This window comes from Neodiprion lecontei, chromosome 6 (genome assembly GCF_021901455.1).
Source record: "Neodiprion lecontei isolate iyNeoLeco1 chromosome 6, iyNeoLeco1.1, whole genome shotgun sequence".
NCBI lineage: Eukaryota > Metazoa > Arthropoda > Insecta > Hymenoptera > Diprionidae > Neodiprion > Neodiprion lecontei.
Genome location: NC_060265.1, coordinates 13732081 through 13744149, shown reverse-complemented (window position 1 = coordinate 13744149; position 12069 = coordinate 13732081). Strand labels below are relative to the sequence as shown.

Genomic DNA, 12069 nt, shown 5'->3' with positions numbered 1-12069 from the left:
GCGTTGCACTTGGGTAAGAGACTTCATCGGAATTATGTTTTTGATGCGTGACTCTACTTGAATTGATAAATCTTTAAGCTGTTTCATAAACCAATCTATGCAATCGACACCGCGTTTAGCGTGGAACTCAGATAAAGTCTCATCGTACGCGCAATGTACATAGTACGCTACACTGTGCGGGATATGCTTTTGAATTTCACAAGTCTTACGAGTTTCAAATTCATCCACAGGTTTAAGGATTAATATACATTTGAGATCGGCGTATACGACAAACGGAACGGTGCCTTTGTTTTGAAAATTGGAAAATATTAAATCTTTACACTTGGGAAATTCCATGCGTACTTTATTTAGCGTAATACAATCTTGTGGGTGATTGTCGTAGACATGTTTCGCGCTAAAGTGGCACAAACATCTGTCACATAAAAACGTTTTGTGTTCATGAATGGACAATTGTTTGCTCACCAATCGGGAAAGATCTTTAATCCAAGCAAAGTGGAATCTCGGTGCAAGCCCACCAGTCATATCGTCTTCCGGATTACTCTCAACCATTAGAAGATGAATCGTGTCAATGTTTACGCTATGCAAATTTTTACTCAAATAAATTGGCACGATGACGCTTTTATTTGATTTTGCATGATGCGAAAAAGTTTGAGATTCTATACCATATACATTGATGCGCAAATTATTCAATCTCTCAAGCTTTTTCACATCATGTAGAGTAGCAGGGAAATTGATACCTGTACACTCCAACTCGGAAATATATCGACGATAGTTGGGAGTCCTATCGGTGTGGGTGTTGACCGGGTGGAGGGCTGCTGTGACGGACCAGAGAAGGCATCTTTTGTCCTCGTTCCTCACGTTAATCACAGCCTTTTTATGTCGAATGTCTTGGGGCAGCTCGACGAATGTTGAAGCCCCCGTGGCGAGAGGCTGGTAGCGATTGATATTTACAGCGATTTCAAGGATCTCAATCATACTCCAGCCAGATTTGTGACAACCCCCGTTCTGATTCGGCTGGCAAAAGCGCTATCCACGTCGTCCCATTGTACACCCGCAGGAGTACCGATATTTCCACCCGTCACCACTGTGCGCTGCTGCAACTGCTTGATCTTCGTCACCCAAGATTGCAGGAGTGCGATCGTATGTTGGATCCGTATTTTCGCACAAACGGTTGTTCCTCGTTGCATGGAAATATCGCGCAGAACTTGGATATTCGCAATTCCCATATCAGCCCAATGATTGATGACGGCGTCATTCTCTTCTCCGGGTGGTTGCTCTCTCAGCAAATTGTACATCCTCTCCATCTGCTCCGCAAGTCCCATATACGCTTCGACTGCCATGACTTTGACGTTGATATAAGCTGAACTTTGTATAACTTTTTTGACTTGCACGTATCGTGTAAGACTGACGAGTCTGCATCGGATGTGTTGAGCTTATATGTATATAGACCGATAGATCGCAAGAATTTGGGAACGATGCGCACTGCGTTCTGCGCATCTCGGAGGGAAAAATGACGTCAGAGACGACTGGGTCTGCCCTTTACCCGACCCGCCATCCCTAAATTTTTGGGTTTTATTGCCCTCCTGACTCTGCAGAGATGATGAAATTCATGTAAAAAATGACGTCAGAGGCGATGGGGTCCGCAGTCCCCTTCCCACCATCCCTAATTTTTTGGGTTTTATGAGTCGTTAAGCAGCGTGGGCCATGTGGTGGGAAAAATCGGTCAACGAAAAGCGGGTGGCGAACAGTGTGTGGTGTGAGAAGAATCTTATCTTGCCTGCTCTTCACCGGATGGTATGTGTACACACAGTTTTGGGTTTTACGACTCTTTATAGCGAACAAGTCCGAGCCTGCACATCCCCCGCCATTCTCTATGATATGTATGTTCGGTTTCAAATGAGCTACTATAACAAAGAAGCTGAGCCTTTGCTATCGAGGCGTGAATTTATAAACCGAGCTCCCCTTATCGTCATCGATTGCTCCAAGCAGAACGCAACATTGAAAACTGGACCTGTGGACATTCGATTGGAATTTGACTGTAGCATTACGTTCCCGCCACACACTTCTGCCTACTGCATGATCTTGCATGATCGCATTGTTGAATATAATCCGATCAGTGGTACTGTTAAAAAATTGGTATAAGTCAATTTTGGAATAATGATATGTTTAATAATTATGGATATTGAAAATAATATGTATAATTTCACTCGTTAAAATTTAGAATAAGATAATTGAGAATACAATAAGAAAACTAAATGTAATTGACGTTGAATAAAAAATTGTTAAAAGCATTCAAAACGTCATTTTAAACCTTCCTTCAGGGGTCATTTTCTGGAATTTTTTCAATAGATCTAGCGGGTTTTCACCCCATCCAATTTATGTGTGGCTTTCCGTCGCCAAACAAGTCTGGACAGGAATTATTGTGCGTGTATGTGTGCTTGCGTGTATGTGTGTGTGTGTGTGTGTGTGTGTGTGTGTGTGTGTGTGTGTGTGTGCGTGCGTGCGTGTGTGTGTGTGTGTGTGTGTGTGTGTGTGCGTCGAATCCTATGAAAACAGCCACCGAAAATGACCGGGGGGGGGGGGGGGGGGGGCGTGAGAGAGGGTGCGCCGCGAGTCGGGGGGGGGCTAGGGGGGAGCTAGGGGGGAACTAGGGGGGGTGGTGGTCCAGAACCGGCATATATATACTACTGTGACCGTTAATTTGTTTTGTGCCACAAGGCAAATTCTAATGTTTTCGGGGAGATGTGATAACCAACGCGCTTTAGGAATTACCTCGTCTATGTCGGGGACAAGGCTACGCAGATGGCGTAAATGCGCTGATGGTGTGCGGTCACCAAGGCTTTCGCGATCGAGGAGCTGTAAAATTTTTGCTTCTCTCGATTGAGAAAAACGCGCGATCAATGCTATTTTTATCGCTTGGTACGGAAGGGTTACCGGGGGCGTGACGATGAGATTTCCTACCTCCGCGGCGTAACGCATTGGTATGTTCGATATCGTGTGGTAGTATCGGCCGATTTCCGTTACAATACCTTGCGTTCAAAATTGCGCTTCCTGTTGCGCGAACCAGTGCGCTGGTCGTTCGGGGCAAAATGGCGGCACCCTGAGCCTTACGGAGCTCGGGGTTGGCGTCAGGGCTGACGGTTGGTCACCCTGCATTTCGTCTAGCGTTGACTCTCCTTGGCTCGGTTCTTGGTCTTCTCCCTGTCCTGTTCCTGAGTCTTCCTGAGCGTCCTGGTATATCATTCGCGTGTGCTTTGCACTGCAGCACGAGAGGGGTTTCACTCACTAATTAAGCACTCAAGGTGTCTATGAATTCACTCACGCAGCACAACGTCTCTGGGTGCGCAGCCATGCGTGAGCGGTCAGGAAACACGCGGTCACTCGTGAAAAGCAGCGGAAATAAATTGTATTCGCGCACTACCGCTTGCAGTCTCCGCCTTTGCGGTGGGAGCGAATAATAAGCGCGGCGAAAAGTTTTGGAGTGGATTTCTCAGCGCGCTAAGGGCACACTCGGCGTGGCACGTGGGCACGGGAAATGAATCGCGAAAAACCGGCGGAAATATTTACGCGAATGCAAAACGTTTTCAGATCACGTCGGGGTCACCAATGTGGGATTTGGAGTAACAGGGATCCTACGTATTAAAGCGTGCGATGGGTAAAATATAAATGGATGTTTATTACGTTTTACAGTTGCGTGGATACGGAGATCTGGTTATTGCGCGGTTACAGTATCGGTACTCTAGCGTGTGTTGATTTTGACTTTTGTGTGTAAGGCAAAGGATCTTCGCTCTTGTTTTTGCCCGCTGGAGTGGGGAAAGCGCGCTAAGGATTATTCCCGAAATTGGGCGATGAACTCCGAGCATTGCCTCGCTCTAATACTAGAGCGAGTGCGTGTATGTGGCAGGTGCCACATATATACATATATACATATATATATATATATATTGATAAAAATAAGTATTTGAGTAGTATAGCAAGGCGGGTTTCGAGGACAAACACCTGCTTCACCGACCGAGCCGCTCCGCGTAGCCCAGACTCAAACCCTTTTTCGCGATGACGTCACAGTCTGCCGTACCGAAGGTCAAAACCGTGCAACCTTACCGACAGTTGTTCGATCGAAGGTCAAAATCCCGTGATGACGTCACAGTTTGCCGTACCGAAGGTCTGTAGTGCTCGCCTGCCGACGGTAGAGGGCGCAGCGGGGGGGGAGAACTTCTTTACCGTCCCGCATTCTTTTCCCACGATATGACTGCTGATGTGTAACATTAACCACTCCGAATTCCTTTCCCAATTTCACTGATGTGTAACATCAACCACCCCCACATTCCTTCCCACGTTATCAACCACGTGACATTCCAAAATTAATGGTTCCGAGAATCGTGTTTCACTTATTCGGATGTCGGTTTGATATCAACCACGTGACATTTTTTTGGCTTGTAACTGCCGTGTGAACTCGACGATGAATTTTGAACGGGTTCAGTCAAGACCAGCGTGCAAGGTCGACCGATAGCCGCGGTACATTCAAAGCCATGGATCTGCGGTGTTGGGTTACCATCGCTCTTGGAATGCCAAAAGGTGCGCGCGCATCCGTACAGCTGCCCTATAAAAAGAACGCTCATCACTGCAAACGATCATTAAGTCACAACTTGTCAAGTATACGTGAGGAAAAAGCTCAAGATGGAATCCGCGAAGTGTTTGAGATTGATCGATATTATGGAATCGGCGTTCAAGATTTCATCTGAAAACTCGGCGCCGGCAGAAATTGCAAAATGGATTCGATTGGGAACCCAAAATATTAGGCTTCTGAACAAAATTTTGCGAAAGGCTTCATCGATTGGAGAAAAGATGAGAATTATCACAACGATCGGACTCTTGAAAGCGCTCACGGAAAAATTCAAACGTCTTCAGAAAACGGGTGGAGGTACGCGGAAAGTAAGAAGAAGCGATCGAGTTCACTGGGAAGATTTGGAATCAGCTTTCGAGGAGAGAATTCGAACTGGATCCATCGTCAATTTAAAACATAAAGATATGGAGAGATTTCTAGAAGACGCAAAGGTACTAGCTGTGACGAGACTAAAAAACGCTCTGAAGAAAGACAGGAGCTTGAAAGCCAACGTTATCCTGGCTTGTAAATTTGAAGTTAGAAAAGATGATCGCACGGTGGAAGAGATCAAATTTTTTGATACGAGAAATGAAATCATTCTCCAGACAACGGATATGAACGAATGGTTCATCGAAAACGCGACGGAGCGTTTGTTGAAAAAGGTGGAAGACTTCCAGGAAAAGGATTCAGGCTGGTCGCTGACTGAAATAATCAATTTGACTGTGAATATCAACAAGTACGTACCACTACGAGGCGGTGTCTTCACATACACACCACTACCCAAAGATATTCAAGATAAGAAGGCTGTCGTCAACATCCGTAACAGCGACTCGTATTGCTTCCTCTGGTCGGTCACCGCAGTTCTGTTCCCAGCCGACAACAACAATCCCAGCAAAATTACTTCGTATCCACATTTCAGCTCAGTGCTACAATACGACGGTTTGCATTTTCCAATGTCTCTAGACAAAAACACCATATCAAAATTTGAGAAGCTTAACGGTCTTTCAATTAACGTTTACGGTATAGACCAAGATGATCGGAAAAAAAGTGAAATAGTACCGATTCACCTGAGTCAGAATGAGTCTGATAAACCTGTAATTCATCTGTTGGCGATAGAAACTGAAATCACTGACGATGACGATGATGATGTCGATATGGAAAATTATAAAAAAAATAGAATCTTCCATTTTACTTGTGTTCGAAATCTGTCTCGATTAACGAGTTCTCAAATTTCTAAACATAAACGTCGTACTTGGTTATGTGATAGGTGTCTATCACACTTTCAATCTGAAGAGTGTTTAACAAAGCACAATGTAGATTGCATGAATTTAAACAAAACCAAAGTTATTCTACCTACAGATGAGGAAAAAATACTGAAATTCAAAAATTTCAAGCATAAAGAAACCGTTCCATTCTGCATTTACGCGGATCTCGAATGTTTACTGGAACCTACGCTCAAAAAGATGGGTACAAGAACAATTTATCAGAAGCATCTTCCGTATAGTATAGCTTACAATCTGCATTGCGCGTTTGACGATTCGCTTTCAAAATTCAAAATTAATCGCGGAGAGACTTGCGTTCAATGGTTTGTGAACGAGTTAGCGGAATTGGCACATTCGTTAGAGGGATACTACAAGACTGTTGTACCGATGGAACCGCTCAATTTCAATCAAATCAACGAATTTCACTCAACAACAGTGTGTCACATTTGTGAAAAACCGTTTACACTCGCAGACGTGAAACATCGTGATCACTACCATTTCACGGGAAAGTACCGTGGTGCTGCTCACCGAGGTTGCAATCTAAATTACCAAAATTCGCACATTATCCCAGTGATATTCCACCATCTGTCGGGTTACGATTCACATTTTCTGATCAAAGCACTGGCTACATCGTTCGAGGGCACAATTGAGCTTCTACCCGTAAACAAAGAAAAGTACATTTCTTTTACAAAATATGTCGAGGGGACAGATATAAAGTTGAGATTCGTAGATTCGTACCGCTTCATGCCCAGTAGTCTTGAGAAATTAGCAACGTATCTCGGTGATGATCAGAAATCAATCACACGAAAATTTTATCGTAGCTCAGATAAATTTCAGTTATTGACCACTGAGCGGGTTGTATTTGACAATACGATCGTGAACAATCAAGCAGTACGCCGATGTTTTAGCGGCAAAGTTGGCTTTAGCTTCAAATTCAAGACGGATGTCGACAGGTCCGTACTTCGAAGATTCGCATTGTCGAATACAACCCGCTCAGTGGTGGGGTGAAGAAGTTGGTATAAAAGCTGACCCGTTCCCACCATCTCGCACAGTTCAAAGATGGAGCTTATCGTTGACATACAAGGCTTTCGTAGACCTTTCAACAATACCTTCACATTGGAAGAATTGGCTATAATTTCAATCCACTCGGAAGCATCTTCATCAGTGTTTCTCTTCAAGCCACCTTACAAATGGAATTTACTGGACGTCAAATACAAAAGCCAAAATTCTTGGTTAGAACGAGATTTTCACGGTTTACCTTGGAGCTGTGGAACCATACCTTTTGAGGAAGTTGAGTGGACCATTCAAGACAGGCTGTGCAAAGCTCAAACCGTGTACGTAAAAGGAGAAGAAAAACGAGATTGGTTGCTCAAAATCGTTCCGAAAGTTCAAATCATCGATATGCTGGACTTTGACTGCCCGTCCCTTGAAACCCTGCAAAAAACTTCAGCTGTGTCTCTGAGATGCGACCTTCACACAATACCCAACGCAATCTGTGCAGCACAAAACGTTTGCATACTTCAGAATTGGCTACAAAATCATCGTACTGTCCGGATGGCGAGGGTGTACGATTTGTGTTACTGCGCAGAAGCGTCTACAAGAACGGTCCCGCATTCCTGGCGAATATATCACCTTGGTCATGATACTGTTGAATAGAATTATTGTACTATTTTTGTGAAGTAATTGTCAACCGTACTCTAAAAATAATAATCAATAAAACTGTTTTTTCAAAAGAATATTCATGAAATAATTTTATACCTTCACCTTAACTCTTAAGAGAGAATTTTTTTCAATACGAAGCTTATGTAAGATTCGACCTTGCTCTCCATCCTTGACCGAGCTGTACTCAAACCGAGTTATGTTTTGCATTCCTAGAGCGATAGTAACCCAACACCGCAGATCCTTGGCTCTGAATGTACCGCAGCTATCGGCCGACCTTGCACTCCGGTCTTGTCTGAACCCGTCCAAATACTCATCGTAGAGTTCACATTACATGACGCAGCTCGAAACCCTCCATCGTTGCTTAGTGGTGTTCGGAGTAGCATTTTCTTAGATTTTGAGATTTAATTCCAGATACAATTACAAGGTACAAAACGTACGTAGGATCAAAGGTATACAAGATGGATAAATGAAAAAATATTCATAATTTCAATCTTTTTTTTTTGTTTATTGAACGTAAGACTTACACAGAACATTGGATATTCGAATGCGATACTCAGATTATACGTATACGAATTCAAGTTGACCGTACGGTCCGCCAAGATAGCGTAGATGCAACCGTATCTCCTTACTGGCTTTCATCACCTTCTGGAACAAATCCTCATTTTCGTGGAGGGCCTTGGTCAGTCGGTTGGGCAGAAAAATCGTGAAAGAGTCATCCAAGTCCAGAACGATTTTGTCACCAAATTTCGTTTTAACCCGACGAGCGCCACTGACCCGGTATTCGAAGTATACTTCAAGGTCCGAAAGCTTTTTCAAGGGCAGAAATGTCTCCAGGCGAGCGACTTCGTTCAATTTTGAAAAGTTCATTATCGTTACGGTCGAGTTGTATGTGCTCGAAATCTCTTGTGAGTTGATTGAGGTCAGATCTGATTTTCAGCAGATGTTTTACTTCTCCAATATTCTTGAGGAGCAGTTCTAGTCGTTTATTCAATTCACGTTGTTGTTCCAGAGCACTTCTCATTTGCAAGAAGAACTGCTTCAGACTGGCGATGAAGTTTTCACTTTTCGCTTATATAACGTTCCCCCAGAATGAATGAATTTTTTTGTAAAAACGTATGTCCCTCTTTATTTTACATCCGACACACACAACAAGTATGCGTCTTTATTTTTTAGACAATCGACTGACATGGTACAGTTATAAATTACAAAGCTAAGGTGTAGGCTTGTAGCCCCACGGAAGCGTGTCGGTTGTATTGTGAAACACGATCCGCTTGTCGTCATTCCAGCTTAGTGCTACTTTCTGCTGTTCTACGGTGTATAGCTCGTGCTTTCGACTCAATATAAATGCAGATTTAAGGATAGATTTTCACGGTTCAAAACACATTCCAAATAATCGTTGAAAGTTATTTTTCTCAACGCTGATCCTTTGACACCTTTGGCACGTTTATTGTCTTTCTCATCTCCCAAGACTCGGAATGCGTACAGTTTAGCTCTTGATCCTACAAATTCCAGCATTATTTTTCCATTATTCTCATCTTTCATCAAGCCGAGAACTTTTTTGTTTGCTCGAGGTATTCCGTAAACGTTGTCAAGCGGATAATCAGACGTATCGAATTTGTGCAAGTCCTCCTTCATGTGTTCATATATGTCGGGGACGGTAAAATTGTAAATCAAACTGTCGGTATCCGTGTACATTAATTTTGCTCGGTTGCCGAATTTTTGCTTAATGTAATTGTAATGAAAATCGTAGATATATGTTTGCGCCAGATCCATGATGGAGAAACCTGCATACAATGGTTTATTCAACTTGACTTTCGTCTTACTCATTTCAACGATAATTATATCTTTGCCGAAAACGGTGCAGCTGTGAAAATTGGGTTTGGCTATGGTAGCTCTAGCACCGTATCTTCCATCCCATTTCGTGATCAGTCTGACATCTCTATACTTCCTAACATTTTCCATTGTTTCGCCAAAAACTGCGCTGTTCATCAGTTTGTACAAATTTTTCTCGAATTCGTTCTGAGATTTTTTGCGCAAATCGGTATTCAAATCTATGTATTTTTTGAGCGACGGGGTTTGTCTGAATTTGAGAACTCTGTGTATTTTGAGTAATTTTAAGCCTAATTGTAAGCATTGTTTCAAAACCCTATAGTGAACAACGTAGTTTTTCTTGGAAAGTAGCGTGGGCGTCAATTTCGGTTGCTTACTATTCGAGATCGGAGGTATGTAGTGCTCCGGACACAGTGGTAAATCCTTATGAATTTCATGCAGTTCCTCAGGATATTCCAAATCCACCTCCAGTATGTAACCAAACTCCGCATCGTCCGAGATGGTAAGAACGTCGCATTGTCCGAAGTCTGAGAACCATTCGAAGGAACTGTATGGCAGAGCAAAGCTTATAGCAGCACCGTACAAATTATTAACGTCAAAGTACATGAGATAAGATTCTTCGACCTCAGGATCGAATTCCTCTCCCATATATCTATTGTTGGTCTTTGCGTATCTGTTCGAACACTGTGACACACCACCACGAATACCCTTTTCGATAAACATAACCATGTTGATGTCGGTGAGAAGCTCGAGTTCGATGCCTGTACATTTTAACATTGCATCAAACGACAGACCGGGCGCTGTGTAGTAATGTAACGGGTCCAGTTTGTACGTCGTCCAACAGCTCTGTCGAAAATTTTGAAAAACGTCGGCCAGTAAAAACACGTCCGTCTGTAAATACAAGTCCCAATACTCTCCCAAAGTTTGAACATTAAAAGTTTGCTAAACTTTACATGCATGTGCATAGTCGTCGTCTGATATATCCTGATCATTTAGTTTTGAGTAAAATTGTTGTTTGGATGGTAACCGTCTGTCCTCGAGCTTCTCCCAACTGTCTATATATTCGTACGGGAACACTCCTTTTCTGGTCAATAACTGAAATTTATCTGAGCTACGATAAAATTTTCGTGTGATTGATTTCTGATCATCACCGAGATACGTTGCTAATTTCTCAAGACTACTGGGCATGAAGCGGTACGAATCTACGAATCTCAACTTTATATCTGTCCCCTCGACATATTTTGTAAAAGAAATGTACTTTTCTTTGTTTACGGGTAGAAGCTCAATTGTGCCCTCGAACGATGTAGCCAGTGCTTTGATCAGAAAATGTGAATCGTAACCCGACAGATGGTGGAATATCACTGGGATAATGTGCGAATTTTGGTAATTTAGATTGCAACCTCGGTGAGCAGCACCACGGTACTTTCCCGTGAAATGGTAGTGATCACGATGTTTCACGTCTGCGAGTGTAAACGGTTTTTCACAAATGTGACACACTGTTGTTGAGTGAAATTCGTTGATTTGATTGAAATTGAGCGGTTCCATCGGTACAACAGTCTTGTAGTATCCCTCTAACGAATGTGCCAATTCCGCTAACTCGTTCACAAACCATTGAACGCAAGTCTCTCCGCGATTAATTTTGAATTTTGAAAGCGAATCGTCAAACGCGCAATGCAGATTGTAAGCTATACTATACGGAAGATGCTTCTGATAAATTGTTCTTGTACCCATCTTTTTGAGCGTAGGTTCCAGTAAACATTCGAGATCCGCGTAAATGCAGAATGGAACGGTTTCTTTATGCTTGAAATTTTTGAATTTCAGTATTTTTTCCTCATCTGTAGGTAGAATAACTTTGGTTTTGTTTAAATTCATGCAATCTACATTGTGCTTTGTTAAACACTCTTCAGATTGAAAGTGTGATAGACACCTATCACATAACCAAGTACGACGTTTATGTTTAGAAATTTGAGAACTCGTTAATCGAGACAGATTTCGAACACAAGTAAAATGGAAGATTCTATTTTTTTTATAATTTTCCATATCGACATCATCATCGTCATCGTCAGTGATTTCAGTTTCTATCGCCAAAAGATGAATTACAGGTTTATCAGACTCATTCTGACTCAGGTGAATCGGTACTATTTCACTTTTTTTCCGATCATCTTGGTCTATACCGTAAACGTTAATTGAAAGACCGTTAAGCTTCTCAAATTTTGATATGGTGTTTTTGTCTAGAGACATTGGAAAATGCAAACCGTCGTATTGTAGCACTGAGCTGAAATGTGGATACGAAGTAATTTTGCTGGGATTGTTGTTGTCGGCTGGGAACAGAACTGCGGTGACCGACCAGAGGAAGCAATACGAGTCGCTGTTACGGATGTTGACGACAGCCTTCTTATCTTGAATATCTTTGGGTAGTGGTGTGTATGTGAAGACACCGCCTCGTAGTGGTACGTACTTGTTGATATTCACAGTCAAATTGATTATTTCAGTCAGCGACCAGCCTGAATCCTTTTCCTGGAAGTCTTCCACCTTTTTCAACAAACGCTCCGTCGCGTTTTCGATGAACCATTCGTTCATATCCGTTGTCTGGAGAATGATTTCATTTCTCGTATCAAAAAATTTGATCTCTTCCACCGTGCGATCATCTTTTCTAACTTCAAATTTACAAGCCAGGATAACGTTGGCTTTCAAGCTCCTGTCTTTCTTCAG

The 12069-nt window shown here is 42.7% G+C and overlaps 1 long non-coding RNA gene across 1 annotated transcript in view; it reads left to right on the top strand.

Annotated features, from left to right (window-relative positions):
* Positions 1-11473: 11473 nt before the first annotated feature.
* LOC124295017 overlaps positions 11474-12069 on the top strand; it is a 28709-nt gene continuing 28113 nt past the window's right edge. Inside the window, exon 1 of the long non-coding RNA XR_006904918.1 lies at positions 11474-11523. This is a non-coding gene — a long non-coding RNA (uncharacterized LOC124295017). The remainder of the gene's footprint in view (positions 11524-12069) is intronic.